A 27,705-nucleotide genomic window follows, 5' to 3' on the forward strand; every position below is an offset into this window, starting at 1 on the left:
TCTAAAATTTTCAGCGCCAAATCCGCAGTCATCAGGGGCTTTCCCAAAGCTTGCTTCTCTCTGAAACTAGCACATGCTAAAGGGACAGAAAGAAGCCCCCCGTTTTGCACCCCGCCAAAGCATGCCTGGGAGGTACGGAAGCCATCGCCGTCCCCTCTCCCCCCACCCCTCTTCCCCCTCCGCCTTCCCTCTCCTTCCACGATGCAGACCGTGCAATCACAGCCACACTCGGGGGCGCAACGTCCATGTGCCGCCTCCCTGCAAAACAAAAAAAGAAAAAAAAAAGGAAGGGGGGGGGGAAGCCAAGGCTGCACGCAGCAGCGGCCGCAGCCACCGCTTCCAGAGCGGCCGCATCCCACCGAAGGCGCCGGGGCTGAGGAGGAAGGACAAGAGCCGGCATTGCACGCCAAAGGAGGGAGGAACCGGGCGAAAGGCTCGCTCTGCGCGACCCGCAAGCCGGCCTCGGCCGAGCCGCAGCATGGGTGAGCAGCAAGCACGAGCCGCCGGGCCCGGCTTCACCAGAGGAGGAGGAGGAGGAAGGCGATCGGCGGGCGGGAGGGAGCGGGAGGGGGGGTTGCGCGCGCTCAGGCACTTACCTGGCTGTCTCTCGCGCGCTCTCCTCCTCCTCCTCGGCGCGGCTGGCGGCTCCTCGTCGGGCGGGCGGGAGGAGCGGGGCCGGCGGCGGCGCCGGGGAAACAAAGGGGGCTGGATGGCGGGCGAGGGGGGGACCCGGGCGGGGAGGGCGGGGGAGGAGGAGGAGGAGGGCGGCGGGTGGCGGGAGGGGCGGGGGCCGGGCCTGCGCGGGCTGAGGGCCGGGCGTGAGGCGGCTCGGCGGGGCTGGGTGGCCGGGCCGTGCGGGCGTCGCGCTCCGGGCCGCGGGGAGAGGGGAGGGGGGGCTCCCTAGGCGCCCTGCAGACAATACAGCCGGGTCCCTCCTGCCCAGAACCTGCCCTGGCCAAGATGGCGGCCGAGAAAGAGCGGAAGTGACGCGGGCGCTCATTAGCATATGGGACTCATTGTCCGGCCGGGGAGGAGGGGGGGGAGGCGCCCCCAACGGGGAGGGAGGGGGGGAAGGGGGCGCGCGGCCCGCCCCCCCACGGGCGTTGGGAGCCGCCTTCCCGTGCCCACCCCCCCCCCTCCTGCCCTGACAGGAAACGGGCCCTTTAACAGGAGGTGGAGGGGAGCGGGTTACATAACCCCGTCGGAGTGGGGGGATTCTCGCGAGAGGGAGGAAGAGGCGGCGGGATCTGCCCCGGCTCCGCTAGGAGGCGCCGCGCCCTGCGGCTGGGGCCGGAGAAAGGGACACGGAGCCGCCCGCTTATCCCTCCGCCGCCCCCAGCCGGGACTACATCCTTCCCCCTAGGGGAGGGGGGAGGAGGATGAGGGGTCACCCCCACAGCCAGGCAGAGAGAGAGCAGAGCGTGGAAGGAGCCCGCCGCCGCCGCCGCCACGTGACCTGATAGTGGGAGCACCACGTGACGCACACTCCCCCTCACTTGCGGGAGCATCATCACACCTCGTGCTCCGGGGTCGGGGATCACCCAGGTCGTGCATTAGTGAGTGAGTGGGGGACCTGAAGGATGAGTCACTTGGAGCACATCAGGCAGAGGAGCCTTTTGCATTGCCTTAACTGGTGTGCTGCACCACTCCAGTGCTTCCAAGGCCCTAGTTCTCTCTGCAACACCATGGTTGCCCCTTGGCATACAGCAGTTGCACCATGGCTGATTCAGCAGAGAGCATGTTAAGTGACAACCAAAGACCAACATGGCACATGCAGGGTGATACGGTCTGCCTGTGATGATGTTTCATGTTCAGAATGTAGGTTATGCTACAGAAGCAACAAACCCAAACAGTCTCTTGGGATGGCGTCATTTTAGAGGTGTTGGCGATGCAATGCGCAATCTCAGAGATGCATCCTAACACCTGTGACATTACGAGGGACCCCTTGTGCACACTTGTTGACTTCTGCAATGAAGTCAGAGAAATTCATACTAGAAACAATTCAACACCACAGAAGTATAGTAAAGATAATTCAGCAATGACAGGCCATGTGACCAACACTCAAGCAACTACTTACAGTAAAACAAATGATTTTAAAGCACACTGAATTACAGATTAGTTACTGCATAAATAGGATCCAACCATTCAAGCACATGTAATACAATCAGTACTGATAGCCTTTTGACAATACCCGTAACCCATGAATAGTAGTCTCAGTACTGGGGGTGAGACTGCAGACACTCCCAATTGCATACTATGGTATACTAGTTATATGCAAATACTCTAAACCAGTGGTTTTCAAGCTGGGGGTCGAATGTGCCTTTCACGGGTCACAGCAGGGTGAGCAGCTTGGCTGGGGCGCATCACCATTCTTGCCGCTCCTCCTGCAGGCATCTGTCTGGAACAGTGGAAAAGAGTGAGATCGAAATGGTGGGACAAGAGGCAGAACTGAACTGAGAAACCTCAGAAAAAACAATTTATATACAATCACATGAACAATGGATCTTCACACCATTGGTCAGTTTCGGTTTAATTTCTGTAAAAGAACACTTGCATAATTTTATGGTTGTGGGTCACCACAACATGGGGAACTGTATTAAAGGGTTGTGGCATTAGGAAGGTGGAGAACCACTGCTCTAAGCATGCATAGCAATGGCAATAAAAAGGACAGGGAAAATAACTATTCAAAACATGAATATTATTTCTTACATTAGTTTTCCACCTGATCTGGGGATTCAGAGCTGATTACATCCGCACCACGAACACCTTCTCAATATGCCCCCCAGAGCAGTCATTTGCACAAGGTGAGATAGAGTTTGGCCAGGATGCATTGGCAGTTCCAGCAGCAAGTCAACTGTCCAAATCATCCTCCACAGCACCGTGGAAGAGTTCTATGTCTCCACCTCCTTGTCAAGACCATCCTTATTATTTACCCTTGCCTTGACTTCAAGAATAGAGCAACTGCAAAGAATGGAGCAATTGCAAAAAGCATCTCCAGAACGGAAGCACCCCTTTGAGCCATGATGTTGCAGGTCTGCCAGTTGGGTATCCTCCTGCAATCTCTTCTCAACCCATTATGGGATGCTCAGATTCTTAGGAAGAGCAGTTTTTGAGGTCTGAGGTCTCCTCCTGGCCCGGGCTCAGATTTGCCATTGGATCCTCCAGAAGCCCATGGCAAATTGTATGCAGAGCTATACCTGGTATAATCTCCATACCTATCCTCGAGGGTATTGATGACTTCTCTAGGGCCCTATGGCAGAAACCAGCTAACATAGCTGCCACATCCAAAATGGTAGACAATTTATATAGAGTGCAATAAGAGGGTCATTCTTATTTTGCCATCCTCTAGCTTCATCCCTCCTCATAGCTGAGGGGATGCAGGCAAGAAGGTGTACAGGTGTGCATTCATCCCCTGCTGATAGAGAAGGGTGGAAAATTGATGAACTTAGTAGTTTATTGTACTGCAGCACTCAACTTGCACATTGTCAAGTATAATGCAATTATGGGAGGATACTAGTTGCTCACCTGGGAAAAGATGGTTACTAATATAGAGCTTTTGCCTGAAGACAAGAAGCCTCTGGCTAAATTTCTCCAAGCGAAAGCATTGTGCCCCTCCAAGCAACAGATCAATGCAGGCAGTCACTCCACTGACACTTCTTCAAGGGCCATGATTTCAGCACTCATACTGAAAAGGTGTGTTCTACAGCTCTTCCACCAGACAGAAGGTCTACCATTTGAGAGAATGACACTATTTGCTTCATCAAATTGCTTCAGATTTGATGATCTTTTATGCCAAATCAAGAGGAACAAGCAAACAGATTCATTTGGCACCACAGCAGGCCCTACTTCCTTGTATTGTTTCTACCAGTCATAGTCCCCATACTCTTGGTGCTCAGACCAACAACCTTGCTCATCAAAGTAGTCTGCACAGCAGCCCTTTTCAGGGTCTATGGCACAGGGCAAATGTAGGCCCAATTGTTGTTGTTGTTATGTGCGAAGTCGTGTCCGACCCATCGCGACCCCATGTACAATGATCCTCCAGGCCTTCCTGTCCTCTACCATTCCCTGGCCCAATTAGCATTAGCTATTTAGGCTTACAACACCAGCCACTTCCTTAAAAAAACACAACGAACTCCAAAGGGTTCTTTCTGACTAGGACCTGTAATAGACCAGTCACCTGTTATATTTGTCTGTTTTCAGTGACAAATGGCAAGAAGTCACTCATGACACTTGGGTTTTGTCAATTGTTACTTTAGGGAATAGATTAGAATTTTGGCAATGGCCACCCCTACAACATCCTGATCAGGCTCTGAATAACTCCATGACTGAGGTGGAATAGGAGCTGCTGCCATTATCCTGTCTTGGACCCACATCACAGGTTTCTACTCATGTTTTTTCCTGGTACTCAAGAAAGATGGAGACTTTAGGCCAATTCTGGATTTGAGGGATCTGAATTTTTTTTCTGAATGTTAGAAAGTTCAAAATGTTGTATTTGCAGTTAGTCCTACAACTGTTAACATTAAGCTGCTGGTTTTGTGTACTTGACCTTCAGGATGCTTATTTTCATATAGCTATCCACCCTTGTTATTTGCAAGTTCCTACGCTTTAAATATAATCATATTTCTTAACAGTACATAGCCCCTCAGTTTGGGCTGCCAACTGCCCCATGAGTATTGTCTAAATGTGTCTTGGTTGTTGTAGCACACCTAAGGCTGTTCTGTTTATCCATATTTGGATGACTGGCTTGTTACAGCACTTTCCTATGAGGAATTAGAGTTGCAGTTTTCCCTGGTTATACAAATGTGCCAGGTATTGGGTTTGATAATTAACAACAAGAAATCATGCCTCCAGCCTCCTTACTTCTTTTATTGGAACTGTTCTGGACACCACAGTAGCCAAAGCTTTCCTACTAGTAGATGGAGCCTTACACATCATGGTGGTGATAAGAGGTCAGTCTAACAACAGATTTCAATTACGCCTTTTCTTTCAAAAGCCGTTAGGACTGATGGCTTTTACCACAGCCACAACCCCACATGCACACCTGAGAATGCAACTTCTACAAGATTGGTTTTTAAGTCAAACACCCTTACCTCATTTGCAGAACTCTCACCAAGGGGAAAGTCATTCAAGTAATTGCAGACAATACTATGGCAATGACCTATATTTATTTATTTATTTAGATTTTTATACCGCCCTCCCATACGACCCTGGACAGCTTACATATAACATTATGGGATGATTACATAGAACATTGCAACAAATATAACAATCATAACATGTCAACCAGGACAATATTTAAACAGGAATAGGAACATGGACAGCTTTGGGTTGGTCAGATTCTTCAGTCATGGGTGGGGGTGTCTGGGGGGGCAGTGGGTGTTTTTTTGCTGGTCAATCTCAAACAAATGTCTGGTGGAGGAGCTCCCTTTTGCAGGCCCTGTGAAATTGTGAGAATTCAGACAGGGCCGTGATCTCTTCAGGGAGCTCGTTCCACCAGGTGGGGGGCAGGACTGAGAAGGCTCTGGTCCTTGTTGAGGTCTGACGTGCTTCTCTGGGGCCAGGGATCTGCAGCCAGTTGGAGGTGGCAAAGTGTAAGGCTCTTTGGGGGTATAGGCAGGGAGGCGGTCTCACAGATACACTGGGCCCAGACCACATATGCCCTTAAAGGTGATTAGCAAAACCTTAAGCTTAAATTGACAGAGGGGCACAGTCTTGGCAGCCCTGTGCAGGGAAGGCACCTTCATTTGGGAATTGGTCAAAGCCCAAGGATCCTCCCTCCAAGGAGTACATGTGGCAGGTACTGCCAACAGAAGGGTGCACATCTTCAACAGAATGTGGCAATTGGAACACTAACGGTTTCTAGAAAAGAAATATATCAATTTTTCAATGGTTGGGTTTTCCAGGAGTGAACTTTTTGCCACCCATGCCAAAGCAAAAGCCCTGACATTTTGTTCCAGGGTGGGTACTAGTAATCTCTCTCTAGGGGATGCACTCCAAATCTTCTGTAAAGGTAATCTATTTTATGTCTTCCCATCTCTCCTACTTATCTACAAGGTTTTGACCAAAATGTGAGAGAAGTACACATGGTATATTCAGATCACTCCCTTTTGGCCCAAACATATCTGATTTTATCCAAGGACCTTCCTTTAGCTACATACCTTCCCTTGTTCTGCAGGAATCCTATGGTTCACCACCAGGTGAGCAGGCTCAAGTGGATAGCTTGGTTGTGGAACAATTGTAGTTTGGGTTCTCCTGTCATGTAGCTAATGGTCTCTGTAGCCCCTGTTGTCCTACTAGGAGATCTTATATAAGTATATGGATCCATTTTTATAATTGGGCCAGGACACAAGGAATTAAGCAGCAACTTGTCCTATTGCCTTGGTATTTGAATATCTTCTTCCTCTTAAAAAATCTGGTCTAGCAGTATCTTCCCTTAAGTTACATTTAACCACTAGCCAAGATCCAGGACAGGATCCAGTTGTCTCACCCAGCGTCCAAGAGTTTTTTGAAGGGGTTGTTTATTTCCCCCACAACTGCCTATAGTGCCACAGTGTTCCCTGAAAGTGGTTTTCTCACAACTCATATTAGCCCCACTTGAACCTGTAGGTGCTTGGAGTTTGTGACTTGTCATTCAAGGTTCTGTTTTCGGTGGCAATCACGTCAGCCAGGAGACTTGGCAGCTTGGAGGGCTGGCCATCTGTTTATCAAGTTCCAGACTAGCCATGCAATCTGTCACAATGTTCTAAGACCCAGTTTATGTTTGGGGAAGCCTGTTACTTGGTCACTAGAGAACAGGTTTCACACCTATCTCCACACTGTCAAAGTTCGACAAGATACTGAGACAGCTGCGAGTACATTTAAATTGTAAACAGAGTCATCTTGGTGTAACGGTTAAGAGAGTCAGCTTCTAATCTGGTGAGTCAGGTTTGATTCCCCACTCCTCCACATGAAGGGAAACTGCATCTTCTGTATTTTCTCCAGCAAGACAATTAGCAGCTCCAAGGGCTTGCTTGAGATGATAGGCAAGGAAAGGGTTTATCTCTTCTCTAAACAGCCCATTCAGGAGCAATTTTTAAAACTTGTGAGATTCACCCACAAATCTGTCAGGTGTCTGGCCTACTTCAGCCAGGACTATAGCTTTCCTTTACTCTTCTGTAGGAGAATATCTCCTGTCCTCTTCTAGGGAAAATTGAAGCCCTGCCCTTGGAGACACTATTTCAGTGGCTGTGCATGTTAGACCTATTCATTGCCTCTGACGAGGGGTAGTCAACCTGTGGTCCTCCAGATGTCCATGGACTACAATTCCCATGAGCCCCTGCCAGCAAACGCTGGCAGGGGCTCATGGAAATTGAAGTCCATGGACATCTGGAGGACCACAGGTTGACTACCCCTGCCTCTGACCATGAGTATTCCTAGCTTCTACCAGTGAGGGAACGTGGAACTCCCTGCTCATAATGCATACGGTTCCCTCAAGGATTTCCACAGCATATGGGTCTTTCCTCCCCAAACACCTGGCTCATCACAGTGGCATTTTAGCAGCAGGAGGAATGAATAACAGGAGCAGTTATCTAGTGCATTGCCAAAGTGTTTCTGAACAATAATCCTCTCAAAACCCTTATAAATTAGATCAATACTATTTATCCTAGTATTGCAGACTGGGGGTGAGGGGGTGGGAGGCCAGACAACTGCAGAGGGAATAATCACTATATTAATGGTGCAATCCTAAAGGCACTTTCCTAGGAGTAAGCCCTACTGAACAGACCTGCCTTGAACTGTCTGCTCTGACTTCCTGGCAGAGCAGTGATTTGCAACTGTAGCTTCCCAGCTCACGCATTCATTTGTTTTAAAAATATGTACCCTGCTTTTTCAAGGCACAAAGCTGCTTACAAAACAATAGTGAGGCCACGCCATTAAAACATCAGATCATAATTACCCAAACAGAGGGAATAATATTCTATTAAAGCCTCATGGATGCCTATCCGTATGTCTTCAGAAGGAGGATACAACCCATGGTGCTATCCTGCTCCTTTCTCTTAGCTAGAGAGCCTTGGTCAACCTTTTGACTGTGGAGGAGCCCCTGAAGTATTTTTCAGGCTTTGAGGAGTCCAGGAACTGGGCCAAAAGTGATGTCAGCTGGCCACGCCTCCCTGGCCGAGGAGGGCTGGGGGACGGGGGAGAAAGTAGGTGGTTGGGGCAGGAGTAGATGTCTAGTCCCCACCCGCTTTCTCAAGTATGGTAACTACATGAGAACGCTACCTCCAGATCAATGGAAGTGTCACAGGAATGCCTGGAACACCTTGTGGCCAAGTCCATTAAGCAGAAAATAGGGGGAAGGCTGGGCAACCCCATGGGGAGAGCTCACGGAGTCCTGATTGGGAATCCCTGGGCTAGAGAACCAGTGTGGTGTGTGATTAGAGTATCAGACAGGGAAGTAGGAGATCCAGATTTGAATCTGACTCCACTTCCATGAAAACTTGCTTGGGCAGTCATATACTGTCATTGTAATCTACTACACAGGTTTGTTGTGGGGATAAAAGGAGGAGAGGAGAATGATGGAAGCGTGGAATAAATGAAGTAAATAAATAATAAAAAATTTCCTCTTCTCCCTTCATGACACCAGTTTCTATCCCTAGAAATCCAAAGGCCCAGAAAGATTTTGGGGAAAGAGGGCAATTGTTTCCCAAGGGCATTTTTCAATTGTTCCATTAGAAATTTTAGGCCGTACTGAAAGAAAAATTCCTGTGAAATATTTTCTCATTTGAAACAAGTGGAATGCACTGTAGAGATAAGATTTTACTCACTCAAAATGTAAAGCCATCAACTGCATTAGATTATAACTCCAGTGTATACATAGGCACACACACTCCATATTAAATGTAATTTTTGTGCAATTATGTCCTCAGTTAATTTTTGGTATCAGGAATAGACTATGGAAGAGGCCGGCATTTTCAATGTGATAAGGTTCGGGTATCCTATTGTGACCCTATAAAAATGGTTTATCCAAATAGTACACTTGCTTTTGTTGACTATGAAACCTGCGATTATATTTTCAAATTTTATTTCTATCATGCCTCTCAGAGAGCAAAAACAAAGACATATGACAAGACAGAACAGCGAATCATTACATACTAGGCCAGGGGTAGTCAAACTGTGGCCCTCCAGATGTCCATGGACTACAATTCCCATGAGCCCCTGCCAGCATTTGCTGGCAGGGGCTCATGGGAATTGTAGTCCACGGACATCTGGAGGGCCACAGTTTGATTACCTCTGTACTAGGCTGTCACAGGTTCTTGCCATACTCACAATTCTGCTTGTAGGAAACTACAGCATTTTCCCTAAACTTATTGAAATTATTTTAATCACGTTCTCCCAATACATCTTAGGTCTAATACAGTCCCATCAGCACTACATGATTGGATGTATGCTGACTGGCTTTAAAAAAATTAGCTCTTATTGTTCTTTCCTTTAGTTTTCATTCATTTGTAACATCTAGAAGTATTTTATCAGATGTTATTTATTGTGAACTGCTGGGAGGCTTACATCTCTAATAGTAAACTGGTTGGTTCCTGTGCCAGTTATGAAAGCAGGGAAATCATACCGAAGCAGTACTGGATCTATTTCCAAAACTGCCTGTATTAGTGGCCATTAGTATATTCTGTGTCAGTGAGTTTCAGGAGTTAGTTATGCATTGTGTGAAGAACGACTTCCTTTTGTGTGCCTTGAACCCATGACTCACGGGTTTTATTGGGTGCCCACAAGCTAAAAGGCCCTGGATTTTGTAAAACTGGATTTTGTAAAATGCTACCATGTTCCTTCTTACTCATCTTTTTTTTCCCCCAAACTGAAAATTCTCAAATTATTTTTGCCTTTTTCTGGGTGGAAAGGCAATACTGAAAACTGTTGAGAGTAATTTACAGGGGGGAAAGGGGAGAAGAATTTAGAGCAGAATTTATTTCCAATTTGTTCCCCCTTCTCCCAATTCCTTACTGGCTCCAGTGTTGTTATATTACTGAAAGATAGTACTATGAAGCTAAAGCTATGAAATGAGCAGGAACTCAGCATATGGGCCAGAGAAAGAAATTAGGAAAAGCAAAACAGAAAATGTAGGATATTACTTCAACTATCCTCACATTGATTTAGACCTAAAAATGTTTAAATACCATAAAATGGTCATATCATGGAACAGTTAGTGAAATATTATCTAGAGGTAATCCAGTCTAACACTTTCCTGGGAACAGGCCTCACTTGGGAGTTACTTCTGAGTAGACCGGCTTAGACTTGACCCTCATGTCCCTTGATTTTCATAAACTTAAACTGGAATAGATTTTTATTTTTAGTCACACAATGTACTAGAAAGGAGGAGACCCAAGTGGTGCTCAGGACCTGGCAGCAAATTTAAGCATTGCTGAACATTTGGGAACAGGCAGTATAGCACTATTAAGTTCAGCATTTTAAAAATGGGAATATTGCCCCAAAAGTCCAAACACAGACGCATTTGTTTCCAAGAAGCCTAAAAAATCATCCAAAAGGAGGGAGAAAAGGAGAGAGTAAAGTAGGTCAATCTCTTCCGGATGCAAGTTACATAAATCCACAATAATGGAAACTTAGACAATAAAGGATAACCAAACTGTTTGAGTACCTTTTTTTACCAGGAAAAGAAGAAGAGTTTGTGAGTTTGTAATTAAAAAAAAAAAAAGATGAGTGTGAGGGGACATGACAGCATTTTAAAAAAGTAATGTGAAGAAAGAAATATGACAACTCAGGGACATTCAATAAAATTATGAGTCATAGCTTCAAGACACACTTCCTCACTCAGTGCATAACTAACTTGTGAAAATCACAGCTACAGGATGTCCTAATGGTCACTAGTAAAGGTAAAGGTATCCCCCGTGCAAGCACCGGGTCATGTCTGACCCTTGGGGTGACACCCTCTAGCGTTTTCATGGCAGACTCAATACGGGGTGGTTTGCCAGTGCCTTCCCCAGTCACTACCATTTACCCCCCAGCAAGCTGGGTCCTCATTTTACCGTCCTCGGAAGGATGGAAGGCTGAGTCAACCTTGAGCCGGCTGCTGGGATTGAACTCCCAGCCTCATGAGCAGACAGCTTCAGACAGCATTTCTGCTGCCTTAACACCCTGCGCCACAAGAGGCTCTAATGGTCACTAGTACAGTCAACTTAAAAAATGGGTCATCAGAAGTAGGGTCATCAGAACCTATTTGGCTACAATGAAAGGTGTGCATTTTGGAATTCCTGGAGTAAAACTATACACGAAAATCATGGTTTCAGACCATTACTATGATTTTGTACAGTGGTTATATGAATATGGGATTCTTAGGTATTACCCCCCTTCCATATTTCTCCAGAAGTGGTCTGGGTAAGGCGGCTCCCAGCCAGTGAAAGCTGAGTCCAACCAAGCTGCATATCCCTACCTTCTTCGGTGGGGCCAGGGCCATTTCCCCCTCTGTAAGTGGGATGTCTGGGGGCACCTTGCTCTGGTTTTATAGAACATTTAACCCAGTATTCAGATCTGGGGATATTTCAGAAATCCTGAATTTTTCCAGGTCCAATAGACCTGAGAAGAAAAAAATGAGGAGAAAATTGCACACCTAAAGTTGAGCTGGTGAGGAGCAGTTTAAATGGGGCAGCACAAGAAGCCATCTTGAAGCTGAGCAGGCAGGAGCAGTCCACTCCCCACCTGCACTGATCCTTGGGCTATCTTCTGCAGTCTCTTTAAACCCGGTAATTCTTGAATATATCCAAGTCCTCCCTTCCCCCCAATTTTCCTGGAAAACCCTGGGTACCTTTGGGATGCTGAAATATATCCACAACATACCGATAATGCATTTTTGGAGATATATTCAGCACACCCCTAGTTAAGAGTGTGTCTAGCTGAGCAAATAGTGGCTTAAAGCAGAATGGGGAAAAGTCAGTTGGTAACAAAAGATCCTAAATGGTGGAATAGGGAAACAATTGAAGAGTTCAATTAAAAAAGAAATATTGTCACCTTTACCAGTCTTTCTTGAGTGTTATGTTCAAATCATCAATAAAAGTTAACCTTGTTTGTTTAATACACACACGCCCAACACAAGCTAAGATCTCAGTCTGTAAATATTTCACGGGAATGAATAAATGGTGGCAGCATGTGAGTGGAAGTGTTTGAATCCCCAACCCCAATAGCTCAATTTGGTGTTTGAGTGCAGGGAAAGTATGAAAGGGATGATGGTGTGTTTCAGTGCTGTGTCTGGATACCCTTCCCAGGCAAGGTCTAAAACCCCAGCCTGTAGATCCAGGAGTGAGAGCTCAGCCTACTCTGAGGCTAGCTGGGACATCCCCATCTAGATGCACATCTTCCTAAATCCAACACTACCACACAGAAGGTATCATCTTAGACAACATCAAAACATTTGTTCAACCCAATAATTCTTAACCGTTAGTCTGCTACCTGATAGTTATACTGGTCTAAATGACTGCAAATAAACGTCTTTGACCTTTAACCTCTTTATTCCACTACTGCTTTCCAAATGTACAATGTTATTGAACATTCTCCCCTTGTGACAATTGTGACAATTAAAAAATTGAAGTGGGGAAAGAGGCTGCCTAAACTCCAAAGGCCCCCATTCGCCCTTAAAGGTTCTGAATGCCACCCAAGGTTTATAGATCACTCCCTGGTGGGCCATATGACTACAGTTAAGAATCTGTTTTTCACTAACGTGCAAGTCCTCTCTCCACCCCGAAGAAATTCTAATTCTGTAAATGCAAACATACTAATTGGTTTGTAATCCTGTTTGAGAAATAATAGCTAAACTTTGCAGTACTTTCCTCCTGTTATTTTTGACGACTTAATATTTGTCTTGAGAACAAGGAGTGTTTTTCCCAAAAAATGATTTATATGTGAATTTGTCTACTAATAGTTAATAAGCTAGATGACTTCAAGACATGTGAGAGCTCTCCTTTTGTGTATACATCTGTGAAGTGGGGAACACAGCAGAGCTGCCATCAGAACATTGGTCTAGCAAGGTCAGTATTTTCTACTGACATCTGCTCTCCAGAGTCCCTGGTGGGCATCTTTTACAGCGGTGTTCCCCAACCACCGGGCTGCGGCTTGGTACTGGGCCACGGCGGGGGGGGGGGGAAGGCGCCAGTGCCAGTAGGCGCGCCTCCCTCTCCCCCCCAGCCCAAAAAAGATTGAGGACCACTGTTTTACAGCAGTGGTCCCCAACCTTTTTATCACTGGGGACCGGTCAACACTTGACAATTTTACTGAGGCCCGGGGGGGGGTAGGCTTTTGCCGAGGGACGTTGCCACTGCTTGAGCCCCTGCTCTGCTTGCTTTCCTGCCGGCACCCCTGACTTCCCGCCGCCCACTGGGGAGTGCTGCCAGCAGGAAGAGGAGGAGCTGCGGCCCAGTAACAACTGATCCATGGACCGGTACCGGTCCCCGGACCGGGGGTTGGGGACCACTGTTTTACAGCACCTACTATATGACCCTTCTTTAACTGGAACCTGGGATTGAACATGGGACCTGCTGCATACAATCCAGTTGCTCTGTCATTCAGCTCCAGTCCTTTCTCGACATATATAAAAAGTTCCAGTTGAGCCAAAAAAAACAGGGGAAGAAAATCCAACCCAGAGCAGTTTTCTGAGTATAACTGCTGACAAGACGAGCAAGATCTCTGTGGTGCCTTGTCAGTCTTTGAACAACTTGGTACAACTTACAGAGAAAGCATTCTATGCACATTAAAGTAAAATGCGATCACTGAAGTCTGGCTTTGCTTGGTCTGCCGCATCTTTCTCTGTTCTCTGGCCGGGCATATTTTAAGGGGTTCAAAAGTATTCATGAGCTCCCATTCTCTCTCTCTCTCTCTCCCCGCTCCCCGCCAGAAAGAATTGGTCAACTTAAAGAAGCTGAACATTTCCAAGCTATCATTCTTTTCATCTAGGAACTTGCATATGATAATATTTAATTGTTTGCATTGTGTTTACATTTAAATACTTTTCACATAATAATTTTAAATCTTGATAGGCACCCCGTTGAGGACTGACTCTAAGATGTGTCTTTGATGGTGGGTGCATTAATTCTGTCATCTTGGAGGTGCTTCCCCATCTCCATCAAAGGCAACATGCGGGTGAGTCATGCAAGATGCTACACAAGGCCTGACAGCTTGGCTGCCATTTTCCATGGCAGCCAAGCTGTTAGGCTTTGTGTAGCATCTTGCATTTTCCATGGGAGCCACAGGTCCGATTCACCCCTCCTCCCCCTGCAGAAAGTCTAGGCGATAACAAGATGGATCTTCTCTAGTCTTTAATAGTTTTAAATGGATGGATGTGTTTTTATATAGTTTTATGGTTTTATTATTCACACTGTTGTAAATTGGCTCAAGAGGGGTAGGCAGGCAATAGATAAATTGGTTGGATGGATGGATGGATGGATGGATGGATGGATGGATGGAAGCGGGGAATAGCATGGTACTTTTCTACTCCATGTTGCCCATTAAGCTGCTTGACCGACAGAGTTCTAAATGTGTATACCGGGGTGATACAGTGATTAGGGTGTCAGACCCAGGCTTATATCCCCACTTAACTTGCTGGATAACCTTATGCCACTCGCTCTCTCTACCAAACCTACCTCACAGGGTTGTTGCAAGGGAAAAATAGAGAGGAAAGTTATGTCTGTCCAGGGCTGCTTGGAGAGAAAGAGGGAGGGAGTAGATTTGAAACCCCTACAGGGAAATGCTTCAATTAAGGGAGATCTGGAAGAGAGCAGTACCAAACAGCAGGGGGAAAGGTTATGCACAACTGAGAATCCTGGATCAGACCAAGGCCATGTAGTTGTGCATGCTGTTTCTCATTCTGATTAAGCCAGGCTTTCTCAAGCAGGGTTTCTTGATAGCCCTGAAATGATTTCCTTAATGGGTAAGACTATATATATATATGGGAGTTGAAGCTCACCATGAGGCTGGGAGTTCAATCCCAGCTGCTGACTCAAGGTTGACTCAGCTTTCCATCCTTCCGAGGTCGGTAAAATGAGTACCCAGCTTGCTGGGGGGTAAACAGTAATGACTGGGGAAGGCAGTGGCAAACCACCCCGTATTGAGTCTGCCATGAAAACGCTAGAGGGCGTCACCCCAAGGGCCAGACATGCTGTTTGAAGCTCACCATGAGGCTGGGAGTTCGATCCCAGCTGCTGGCTCAAGGTTGACTCAGCCTTCCATCCTTCCGAGGTGGGTAAAATGAGTACCCAGCTTGCTGGAGGGTAAACGGTAATGACTGGGGAAGGCACTGGCAAACCACCCCGTATTGAGTCTGCCATGAAAACGCTAGAGGGCGTCACCCCAAGGGCCAGACATGACCCGGTGTTTGCACAGGGGATACCTTTACCTTTATGATCACATATCTCAGGCCAAGGAGTTGTACTTAATGAACTGGATCCATGCAAACTTACAAAATCACTAGTGTCCCTGTTGGAAAGGTCAGGATTCTTTTTGTTCATTTTACACTAGTTATTTTTTATTGCTGTTGTTACAGTGCTTATCTATACCACGAGGTTCCTCCCCCCCCCCAAAATCAGTTTCAGAATCCCAAATGGAATTTCTGCCCTCATAATAGAAATCAATAGAAAGGGTTGATAGACAAAGCCTGTAATCCACAATTCATTTTCTTTGGACTAGTCCCACTGAAGAAATTAGAACATAGCCAAGGTGATGGCATTTGAGGAGAGTGTTCTTGAAACATTCTGCTTTGGCAACAAAAGAAATCAGGCCCAAACGAAAGCGGGAAAGCAGCCCAGCCACAGCTGAGAAGCAGTTTGGAGAAAATACCTGGTCGCTTTGACAGTCTGTGGATTGCAATCTCCCTCACATTTCTTCATGCAGTTTAAGAGCATATTCAGAAAAGTTCTCTTGAATGAACAGCCTTGACGTGTTTATCGTTATTGCAGCTTTCACTTTCAGCAATGTAGAAGAGTCTTGGGCTGGCTGGTGAGTCTGTGACCCCCTTGGCCTCAGTGAACCCAATTTCCTGGAAGCAGGTTTTATACTTGTCTCAACACTGTTCCCAAATAAAATCCATTGACTTCATTTTGTAGAACCCTATCGGGTCCTGCCGTTAGGTGCATTCGTAGCTTTGCATTCGGTTTCATTTCTTGGCGGCACTAAAACGCGACCCTACTTTGCTAGTATATATAAAATACTGCCAGGTTTGATAGATGTAGGGAAAGGGCAGGATCTTGAATTCAAGTCCTTTTTTCAGCCTGACTAATGACATTCACCAATTCTCCCACGCACAGAAGCCAACTGGACTCAACCACTTACTCAGCAACATTAAACAGAAGTCTATGGGCACCTTCATGATGACAGGACTCCAGCATAAGATTTCATGAGTCAGAGCTCGCTTCATCAGATCAGAAATCGTCATCTACACACCACTGGCAGTCTTCAGGCAAAGGTTGGATACACACTTTTCTTGGATGCTTTAGGATGCTTAGGGCTGATCCTGCGTTGAGCAGGGGGTTGGACTAGATGGCCTGTATGGCCCCTTCCAACTCTATGATTCTATAATTCACAGTAAGCTCTAGCCACAATAGAGTATAGGAGGGCAACCAACCAACCATTAGCAAGCAAGAAGTGGAGCAAGGTCCACTTCTACTCAGCAGTCAGCTCTGAACTGACTCTGGTGTTCAGGAACTAAGAAGGGAAGACCCACATATGTCACCCCAAGTTCATTGGATGAAGGGCAGGATAAAAACTGGAGGGGCGGGGTCAGTCTTTGGGAAGAATGAATGTTTTTCATTTCCTTAGAACAGGGATTCCCAAACAGGAGTCCGTGGACCCCTGGGGTCCGTGGCAGCTTTGGAGGTGATCTGCAGCCTTTCCCCTCCTACCTTAATGGGCACGGTCACAAGCTAGGGAGCTGGCTGCTTCCCCCCTCCCTCCTTCTCTTGTCATTTCTGCACCTAGGAGAGGGTGGATCTTGTGGTCTCTGCACTTTGGAGGCGGAGCCTACATGCCTACTCCCACCTTAAACCGCCTCCTGTCTCTCCCCCTCAATACTCAAGCCTCCCTGTTAACTTAGATGGTGATGCCACTTTGGATGATAAGTAATTTCCAGGGGATGTGGCAGGGAGATGTGGTCAGTTGACACCACTTCCAGGGCTCCCCAAAGCCCAAAAAATTATTTTGGGCTCCTCTAGAGTCAAAAGGTTGAGAAAAGCTGCATTAGAAACTTACGTTGCTGGTTATTGCACCACTGAAAACAATCCACTTGCCTGAAATCCCAGAATACTGTCTTAACCTTCAGATCCAGAAAGAAACAAAAAACATCAGGCTTCCTTTGTAATTATATAATTGAGGTTTGGCACCAAAGACCACTCTCTCCCCATATACAGAAATTCCTGAACGGCAGATTGCATTGAGCAGTATCAGGAGACCACTGGAAAGGGAATAGGCATTATTTAACACATGCTGCCATTATTCACTATGAACATCATGTGGTTGGATGTATACTTTGTTTCCCTTTCCACCCCAAATTACACAATCATACTAAAATATGACTGTACCTGTGTGCCTCCTTCCCCCCCCCCCAAAAAAAAAACCAGGACTCACAGATAAATATTTTAAAATTCTCCTTAAACTACCTTTTGGTGCTCATGTTCCATGCTCCTTTGATGTTCACTATGGATTCAAAATGATCAAGCTTATGCAGAGAACAAATGCATATTCCATAGATGATAAGAGTCAGGTTGCAGAATGTGTTCTTCCCTTCCTAATTTGCAGCGGAATTCTAATACCAGTGTTAAGTCTAAATATGGGAGCAGAGACTCAGAAATCTAGCACTGGACTAGGCTGAGTAAAGTGTGGACTGCTGTGTTTAGTTACAAAAATATCTGCCTGTCTTCTGAGGCCGTCCCTGCTCTCCTGGGGGCAGCAGTGGCTTTGGAAGATGGGGGGCAGTGGGGGCACAGGAAACCAGGCTCAATAGCAGGCCTTGGCATCCTCTGGCGCCCATCCCCCGAGGCCATCCCCGTTCTCCTGAGGGTGGGAGCAGCTGCAGAAGATGGGCAGTGGCACAGCGAGCCAGGCTCAGCGCTGGGCATTGTCAGCTGCTGCCACCGCCTGTCTTCCAAGGCCGTCACCTCTCTTGGAAGATGGACAGCAATGAGGCCACAGTGAGCCAGGCTCAACAATAGGCATCTCCAGCCCCCCAGCTCACCTTTCGAGGCCGTCCCTGCTCTGCTGAGGGTGGGTCAAGATGGGTGGCGGCTAGGGTGGTAGTACAGCGAGCCGGGCTCAGTGCTTGGCCTCACCAGCCGTTGGTGCCACCGTTCAAACCAGCTTAACTTAGTTCATTTTGGGGCTTTGGTCTAGGTTTGGTTCAAACGTTTGGTTTGTGAAAACCCTGAACGGAATCAGAATTTTCTGGTTCATGCCCATCCCTGCGCATCCCTACTTATTGCATCATTTCCACATATGGATATCTTGTACAACCGGTTTCTGAGTGCTATAATATATAGAAAGGAAAGCACCAAGTGTTGCGCAAGATCTTGCACAAGCAGAACTATGCTAAGCCCATTTATGTTTCCTCTTGCACACTGCTGGATCCAAGCCAAAGCCTCTACCATTCCAGGGCTATCAGCCTGTTGATTTACCATCACTGTTGTAAGACCTAGCATTGCCAGGTTTAACAGTTAAGGTAATGTCCAAGGTTAGAAAACGTAAAAGAATCCAAAGGATGTTGCCAGAAGAAACCTAATTTTGATCACACTGTTTTGTAGCCTGCCATTGTCACTCAGCTAACAGCAGCATGATGTTGCTGGAAGAGAACGCTGCTGCCAGCAGAACAGAATAGCAGGATACAACCCATGCATCTTTCAACACGATGAAATCTTATTTCTGCAAAGAGAAAGCCAGTTTGGTGTAGTGGTTAGGAGTGCGGACTTCTAATCTAAACTCCCCCACATGCAGCCAGCTGGGTGACCTTGGGCTCGCCACGGCACTGATAAAACTGTTCTGACCGAGCAGTGATATCAGGGCTCTCTCAGCCTCACCAGGGTGTCTGTTGTGGGGAGAGGAAAGGGAAGGCGACTGTAAGCCACTTTGAGCCTCCTTCTGGTAGGGAAAAGCGGCATATAAGAACCAACTCTTCTTCTTCTTCAAAGGACCTTCCCCATGCAGAAGTAAAGGATCATATTTCAGAAAAAAAATATCTACTACAACATATAACTGTAGTGAGCCTCATTTATTTAAAATCAAAAAAATACAAATTGGTGATTTTTCCACAGTTAATAAATAACGCTTACTGGATTATCTGTGTGTTCCTTCTTTTTCTTTAAATTAGAATGGCTTTTCTAACCACAAGGAAGCTTAGCAAGGTTCTCTCACACAATGCAAAAACAGCTTTTCAGTCCAGATTATGTTGACTGCAGGGAAGAGTCCCTTATGTAGTTGCAAATAAAGTCAATAGCCCTTTTAGAAAAGAGACTATCTCGTTGCCTCCTAATTTAGATTCCCCGTAGACTCGGTCCACAAATGATATGGGAACCTATGGAAAACAAAACATATCATAAAATTATTCCACTCAGCTTTCAAAGATACAAGATAATGAAGGAATACAAAGGGAAACAAAGTGGGGGGCGGGGGGAAGACAACCAAAATCAACTGGATTGAATTCAGCTCAAAGTTTAACATGACATCTAGGAACACACTCATGACACAACATGTTTCAATGAAGAACATACAACTATATTAGCACTATCAATTAAACAATGTGGTTCTGTCTAACGACATGGTAGTCAAATTTAATCCACAAAACATTTGATGAAAATCCTCTACAACTCATCACAGCATCCAAAAATTATTAGCTATGATTTCTTATGAAACAGTGCTTGAATTCTTATGCAAAATGAAACTGGGGGGAAATGCCATAATAGATCAGCAGCTCAGAACAGACAATATTCAGGATCTTATTTATTTATTTTTCACATTTATATACCACCCTCCCTGAAGTCTGAGTGGTTCTTCTCCTCCAAGTTCCACCTGCCATTGCAGGTGCTCTGATAATAACTTTTTAAACCGCTATGGTGGCTCTTCACAGAATCACAGAATCAAATAGTTGGAAGGGGCCATACAGGCCATCTAGTCCAACCCCCTGCTCAATGCAGGATCAGCCCAAAGCATCCTGAAGCATCCAAGAAAAGTGTGTATCCAACCTTTGCTTGAAGACTGCCAGTGAGGGGGAGCTCACCACCTCCTTACGCAGCCTATTCCACTGCGGAACTACTCTGACTGTGAAAATCTTTTCCTGATATCTAGCCTATATCGTTGTACTTGAAGTTTAAACCCATTACTGCATGTCCTCTCCTCCGCAGCCAACGAAAACAGCATCCTGCCCTCCTCCAAGTGACAATACTTAAAAGAGGGCTATCATGTCCCCTCTGTTCTGTTCATCTGAATCCACTTCTACGACTGTATCTGGCCAGGAGGATATTTCACGGTGCTTGCTGACATACGCTCAGGCATGCAGCCACATAACATGGACACAATCCAAGGATGTGTTCAGATGTCATGTTACTGTGCCAGAAAATTACTTAAGTGTATTGGAATGTTTATGGCAGTGGTACGTATACCATACTGTCCTGGAGTATTTATTAACATTTTGATTCTGTCCTTCAGCTAATGAGCTCAGAGTGGCATAATTTTTCTCACCCTGTTCATTTCATTTATTTATTTAATTATATTTATATTCCGCCCTCCTCCTCACAACAACCCTTCAAGGTAAAGTTAATCTAAGACAAGTTTCTCAACCTGGGGTTTCTTGACGGCCCTGGAAGGGTTTCCAAATGGGTAGGAGTTATTAATTTTTATATGTATTTTAAATGTGTTAAACATATATTGGGTGCTATGACCATATATGGTCATGTCAACCCATCCTTCCTTCACAAAATGGCCAGTGATGGGCCTGAATGGGGAGGGGAGGGGCCCTAGGTAGGTGTGTCCACAGCTGTGCTTCCCAACCATACTGTTCACTATCTCGCCACTTCTGGGGTTTCTTGAAGCCTGAAGAATGTTTCAGGAGTTTCTCAATGGTAGAAATGTTGAGAACACAACTAGCCAAGGGTGACAACAGTAAACGTCAAGGCCGAGTGGAAATTTAAACTGGAAATTTAAATTCTTAGCTCAATACACTCAATGCTACACCATAGTGGTAAGGTGCAACAAAAGCACTGCAGTATTTCATGACTAAAAATGACTCAGTAAAAATAAAAGTTTCAGAGTGGAGCCATGCTGGTCTGCAACTGAATAGCTAGATTCCAATCTAAGTAGCATCTTTAAGGCTAACAAGATTTTGGTGCCTTAAGCCAGGGGTAGTCAACCTGTGGTCCTCCAGATGTTCATGGACTACAATTCCCATGAGCCCCTGCCAGCAAACGCTGGCAGGGGCTCATGGGAATTGTAGTCTATGGACATCTGGAGGACCACAGGTTGACTACCCCTGCCTTAAGCTTCTGAGAGTCAAAGTGGTAACTGACAAGGGAGATGTGCCTTCTGGATACTTATACTTGAAAAATCTTGTTGGTCTATAAGCTGCTACAGGAGTCTCCTGTAATAAAAGTAAAAGTGGAGAAGGGATCTTTGGCCCTTATTTGCATTCTGCACGCAATAATGATTTCCTACCCACAAGGCTGTTGACAAGGACCAACAAGGCAAAAAATGGCCAAGCGTCACATCCAAGGTCCCAACTAAAAGGTTACTAATGAATTTCACTTTCCTTTTTAATGTATCACTCACCGATAACATTCCCATATTTAAAGGCAGCAATTTCAACTGTAACTACACATTTCCCTAGTTCCCTTAGTTAAAAAGGGGAAAACAGGCTTGCAGTGGGTTGGACTATCGCTTATTGTCGGAACAGCAATACAGGAAAAAGTTAAATGTTTCAGCAGGCAAAACTATATAGTAAATTTTTTTCAAGGGCTCAAATTCAGTCTGTGGAATCCACAGATGATTTGGTTTGGTACTTTCAAACTGGCACATGCAACTCAAAAGAAATGGAAAAGACGTTTCCCACACCTGTGCTACTCTGCCAAAAGTAAGGAGGTGCTCCATCTCAAAGCAAACATTGATTCTGCCACTGCAGAGCCCAAGGCAGGTTTCCTGGTACATTTTCTGGTACCTCCCAGACAAGGGCACAAAGTCAGGAGAAAAAACACCACAGCTGAGTCATTCAGAGTTCCCAAGGGAGCTTCTTTTTCATACTGACAAGCTAGTAGAACTGGGGTTATTTTTTAATTTTAAAATTAGTAGGGTAAAGAGGCCATTAAGATTAAGAGAGCCAGTTTGGTGTAGTGGTTAGAAGTGCGGACTTCTAATCTGGCATGCCGGGTTCAATTCTGCACTCCCCCACATGCAGCCAGCTGGGTGACCTTGGGCTCGCCACGGCACTGATAAAGCTGTTCTGACAGAGCAGAAATATCAGGGCTCTCTCAGCCCCACTTACCTCACAGGGTGTCTGTTGTGGGGAGAGGAAAGGGAGGACAAATGTAAGCTGCTTTGAGCCTCCTTCGGGTAGAGAAAAGCGGCATATAAGAACCAACTCTTCTTCTTCAAGACATTCCATAATTAAGGCAAAGGACCATTTCAAGAATGTCTCTGATGTGGAATCAGGCACAGATCCCCCCGCAAAGCAGCATCCAAGCACTAAGGACATATCATCACTAAATGTTTGCACATTTTAGCAATTGAGTGCTTCATTTGTGGGTCATTAACTATCAGGCTCTCCATGATGCCCCTGACACAATTTGTGCAATTCCTGATCGGATACTAGATCGAGGCATTCTCAGTCTGCTTTGTTAATTATCAGCAACAAAGATCTCAATTTTCTCTCGTTAATCTTCAGCAATCTCCGGATGGAGTTATGTTTCCTAAGCATTTTCACCGGGCAGCCCATTAGGACTTTAGGAATTACTTAACAAACGCAAAAGTGAAAATTAATGTCGCTTACCTCTCCGATGGAGTATCCCAGTTGCCTAGCCCGCACAATCATTTCCATCTGGAAAACATATCCTTTTGAAACACACTTCTCAATTAGCTTCTGTAAAGCCTCTTTCCTGTATAACCTGGAAGCACACATCAAATTTACTTATTTGCCTCTCTCACATGGACTCAAAGAGGATTATGCATAGTGAGTCAGTACAATCAACAAAATGGGATATTCAATAACTAATGCATTAGGGTATTAGAAGACTGGTACCACGACATACTAAGCAGTACAGAAATTAGAGGATCCTACACACAAGTGGATAAGTGGATCCTACACACAACACAAACTGCAGGTTAAAATGCGGCTTCGTGAATGGTTGTTCCCTCAGGAATGGCATGAGGGGCAAACTGGGGGTTGTAGTGACATTGATGTACCGTATTTGCTGGCGTATAAGACGACTGGGCGTATAAGACGACCCCCCCAACATTTCCACTCAAAATATAGAGTTTGTTACATTACATTACTATGGGCCACTATGGGCAGCTATGTCTATCCCAACTGAAGTGCACCCAGCGTATAGGACGACCCCCCCACTTGGAGGCATGTTTTTCAGGGGGAAAAAGTACTTATACGCCAGCAAATATTGTAATTTATACTTCCCATTCCATTTGCAGAAAATTTCTTCTGGATTTGCAAGAACATAAGTACAGCATACTAGATCAGTGATAAGAATGAATTTTTAATGTTAGCTTTATTTCTATATATTATGATTTTATTATGGTTTAAACTGTGTGAACCACCCCGAGCCTCTGGAGAAGGGATGAATGAATGAATGAATGAATGAATGAATGAATGAATGAATGAATGCTCATCCTGTTTCACACAGCAGCCAATCAGATGGCCTAGAGAAAGCCAAGCAAACAGAGCACAGAGCCTGAGGACTTGCCCTAACGCTGCCTCTCAGCAATAGCATTCACTCGTTTCTTGCCTGTGTATATGGATTCCCTTTTCTCACCATAGTTAGTAACCACTGATAGACTTCTCCTACATGAATCTGTCTTTTGAAGCTATCTAATGTTCATGATCACCATTTTCCCACTCTCAGTAAATTCCAGTTAAATTACTCACCAAGTATAGGAGTATTTTCTTTTTCCTGTCCTGAACCTGTTTCTCCATCAACATCACCGGGTGCCCTCTAGTTCTAGTATTAGCCAACCCAGCTCTTTAGTTGGCACTATTAGACATTCAAATACTACATTGGAGCCAGCATACCTGAAACTTCCTGTTAAGTCAGATGCACCTGGTCGCAGAAGAACCTGAGTCAAGAAGTTGGCACCACGGCTGCCAAATAAGACATACAGTATTATTAAATGATTAAATATTAAATATGGAGTCTAATATTTGGCGTATTAATTTTTTTTCTGTTACTAAAATGAACATTTCAGCATAGGCTCATCCTATCACAGAGTAGCAATGAAGGCACAAGTCACAGTTGGTGCAATCTTCTCTTCAATTGAACTTTTACAGGGTTTGGTTTTGGTTAAATATTATGTGCAAACTCTGCCTGACGTTTCGAAGCCTCATCTTCTTTTAAACAATCAAGCACTTGGCCTAGTTCAAATACGGACGGCCATGCAGATGGAGGGTTTAACCATCCCTGCTCCACTGTTTTCCCAACTTAAAAAAGTCACATAGCACTGCAAGTTCGCTCATGCAAAACAGCAACTCTATGGGGAAATTCAAGGGTCATCAAGACAAGCAAGAAGGACGGGTTAAACCTTCCTTTACCCTTACCACAATGGTAATCCATATCAGATCCCTAGCAGTTATTTAAACGGAAGACAAAATCATAGGCGCATCAGACATGGAAATCTCAGCATCGCACATGATTTGACCCACAAAACAGAATTCTCAAATTAAAAAATCAAACCAAAATGGTAACATCCTCATTCGAGAGTTTTAGTATCAAGGAGGACCAGAACAACGATATAGGCTAGATATCAGGAAACAATTTTTCACAGTCAGAGTAGTTCAGCAGTGGAATAGGCTGCCTAAGGAGGTGGTGGTCCCCCTCTCACTGGCAGCCTTCAAGCAAAGGTTGGATACACACTTTTCTTAGATTCCTTTACATGCTTTAGGATGCTCTGGGCTGATCCTGCGTTGAGCAGGGGGTTGGACTACATGGCCTGTATGACCCCTTCCAACTCTATGATTCTATGATTCTAACAATCCTGTGTTGCAGGTGGAAATTACATGCAGAGGGCTGTTTGCAACCACCTAGACAGGGGTAGTCAAAGTGCGGCCCTCCAGATGTCCATGGACTACAATTCCCACGAGCCCCTGCCAACAAATGCTGGCAGGAGCTCAAAGGAATTGTAGTCCATGGATATCTGGAGGGCCGCACTTTGACTACCCCTGACTAGGAAAAACACTCATGCAGCTCAGATACAGCAAGTAAGTCCCACTGAAGCCAACTGTGCTACTCACAAGGAAGTCTGCACAGCTGAACTGTTATTGTGAAAGGAGCCAAGAAACTCATCGTCCGGAAGAATCTCTGCTCCCAGGCTAGACATACCCCATCACTTGTTATTTACATCAGCATTGAAGATGGGGCCATAAATATCTCCTTGCATAGACGCAAAACCTTTTAATAGCTTTTATTCCAAAGACAACATGGGACAAATGTAAGCAGTTGTTCTCCCAGGCAGATTTCATTGACGTTTCCAATCCAAGCTCTTTGAGATAATCATGAAAAAGTTGGCTGAGGTACTGTAAGCCTGAAATCAGGAATTGCAGGGCTAGAGCCTCTTCTGGCGCAGAGTGGTAAGGCAGCAGAAATGCTGTCTGAAAAGCCCTGCCCGTGAGGCTGGCAGTTCGATCCCAGCAGCCGGCTCAAGGTTGACTCAGCCTTCCATCCTTCCGAGGTCAGTAAAATGAGTACCCAGCTTGCTGGGGGGTAAACGGTAATGACTGGGGAAGGCACTGGCAAACCACACTGTATTGAGTCTGCCATGAAAACGCTAGAGGGCGTCACTCCAAGTGTCTGACATGACCCAGTGCTTGCACAGGGCATACCTTTACCTTTACCTATGTTTACATCTAGGCATCTCAAAATAAATAACAAGATCAGTGATATCTCAATTATGCAAATTTAATTCTGTTTGAACTTTTGATAAGAATCAAAGGCAACAGAATTCATGATATTTCGCTTCAACAACTACATGTTCTGAAGAAACACAGTACATATGCCACTGTCAAGACACGTATATCTAAACAAGTTTTGGGGATTGACTTGAACTACTTTTTCCTAAGGATCACAGATAATTGATTAGGTGCCACCTTTCAGACATGCCTGAAATAACATTGTTTGGAACATCTAAACATTAGGATAACAATGATTGTTATGAGCATCCACTCCCACATGGGAATGCCAACAGTACTAAATCTTTCTACCCAACTAGCAGATACTTGCCAGAAATAATATCAAGAAATGCAAATTTACTCATGAGTTGTCACATTGACTTCAATGGTTCTCGCCTGCTACATTCTGAACTCTTTCCTTTATATGAGTTGCAATATTTCATGTTTTCATGAGTTGCAATATTTCATACATTTTCCTTTTGCCATCTGCAGCTGGTATCCAGAAGTGAAATGTTTTTAAACTCTTGCACAAACACACCTGACCAAACTCCTGTTCACAGTTTAAGGATAAACTAAACAGTCCAATATTGCTAAGATATGAAATGTATTTCCTAGTTCAGATTTGTAGCTTCCAGCTCTGTGTATCCTGAGATTCTCTAACAACCATGATTTTTAAATTCACTGCCCAGAGAGGGGGAAAAAACCCTATTTAGACCTGTCATAGAAATAAAGGTAACTGCTATCTAACATCTAACTCCTAATGGGAAAAGGCATTTATGGGATCATGAGCTTCATCAAATGTTAAAAAGGTGGTTATGGGATTATCAGAATCACGATGCAGGAATGAGGCTTTGCCACAACCAGGTTTTTGCTTTCACACGGACAGTGCATGGACTGTGACTAAGCTCTTCGCAATCATTAGGACGGTTTATCCTTGAAAAGAGTCTCTTCTGAAAGAAACACTTGGACAAATCTACTAACCTGATTAGTTTCCGTTTCACATCCCATCCGTGAACACCACCGTTTCCTTTATACCGAGTTCCAGACACAATATCAAAGTTACCTTCTTTCTGTTTTCTGCAGAAATAAAAACCGGGACGGAGAAGAAAACGCAACTGACAAAAAGCTAGGCCAGCAATGTTATGATAAGCAGATATGGCTGCCATCCAATTGAGCACACATTTGTTCTAGCACTAAAATATGTCAACAATGGCATAAAACCAAATCCGACAACGTTGAGTCTTGATTTAGATAGGCAAACACCAATCTCTTAGTTTTGATAGACTGTGTGGTTAATGTTTAGAATTAGGAACTGAGCAAGTTACAAATATAATGAGTTTAGTGGCACACAGAATTGCTTTATATTTCTGTGCTTTTATGGTGAATTGCTGTCAAAATTTATGTAAACTGCCCTAAGCCTTATGGGATGGTGATATAGAAATTCAATCAATCAAATAATAAGAGCCGGATCAGATTTCTTTTAATGCAAAAATTTGTCTTGCCCTTTTTTTGTGTGAAAGACTAGGTGAAAAGCAAGAGCATTCAGGGGTGGTATTACAGGGGCTGTATTTCTGCCATGATTTAGTAGT

At 45.1% G+C, this 27,705-nt stretch overlaps 1 protein-coding gene and 1 long non-coding RNA gene across 10 annotated transcripts in view; one reads left to right on the plus strand and one right to left on the minus strand.

Annotated features, from left to right (window-relative positions):
• The window catches only part of ADNP (activity dependent neuroprotector homeobox), a 43,466-nt gene extending 42,729 nt beyond the window's left edge, over nt 1-737 (minus strand). For 4 of the 9 annotated variants that reach the window (XM_077335623.1, XM_077335617.1, XM_077335621.1 and 1 more), the window contains exon 1: nt 597-734. The gene's annotated coding sequence lies outside the window, so the exon portion shown is untranslated. Of the gene's footprint in view, nt 1-596 lie in introns of all 9 variants that reach the window. The other 5 variants (XM_077335620.1, XM_077335615.1, XM_077335622.1 and 2 more) reach the window with 3 other exon arrangements.
• On the plus strand, nt 1-27,705 carry LOC143836386 (uncharacterized). The gene is made up of 3 exons (XR_013230598.1): nt 1-482; nt 16,287-16,444; nt 27,200-27,705. It is a non-coding gene; the product is annotated as an uncharacterized LOC143836386 (long non-coding RNA).

Source organism: Paroedura picta, chromosome 4 (assembly GCF_049243985.1).
Source record: "Paroedura picta isolate Pp20150507F chromosome 4, Ppicta_v3.0, whole genome shotgun sequence".
Classification (NCBI taxonomy): domain Eukaryota; kingdom Metazoa; phylum Chordata; class Lepidosauria; order Squamata; family Gekkonidae; genus Paroedura; species Paroedura picta.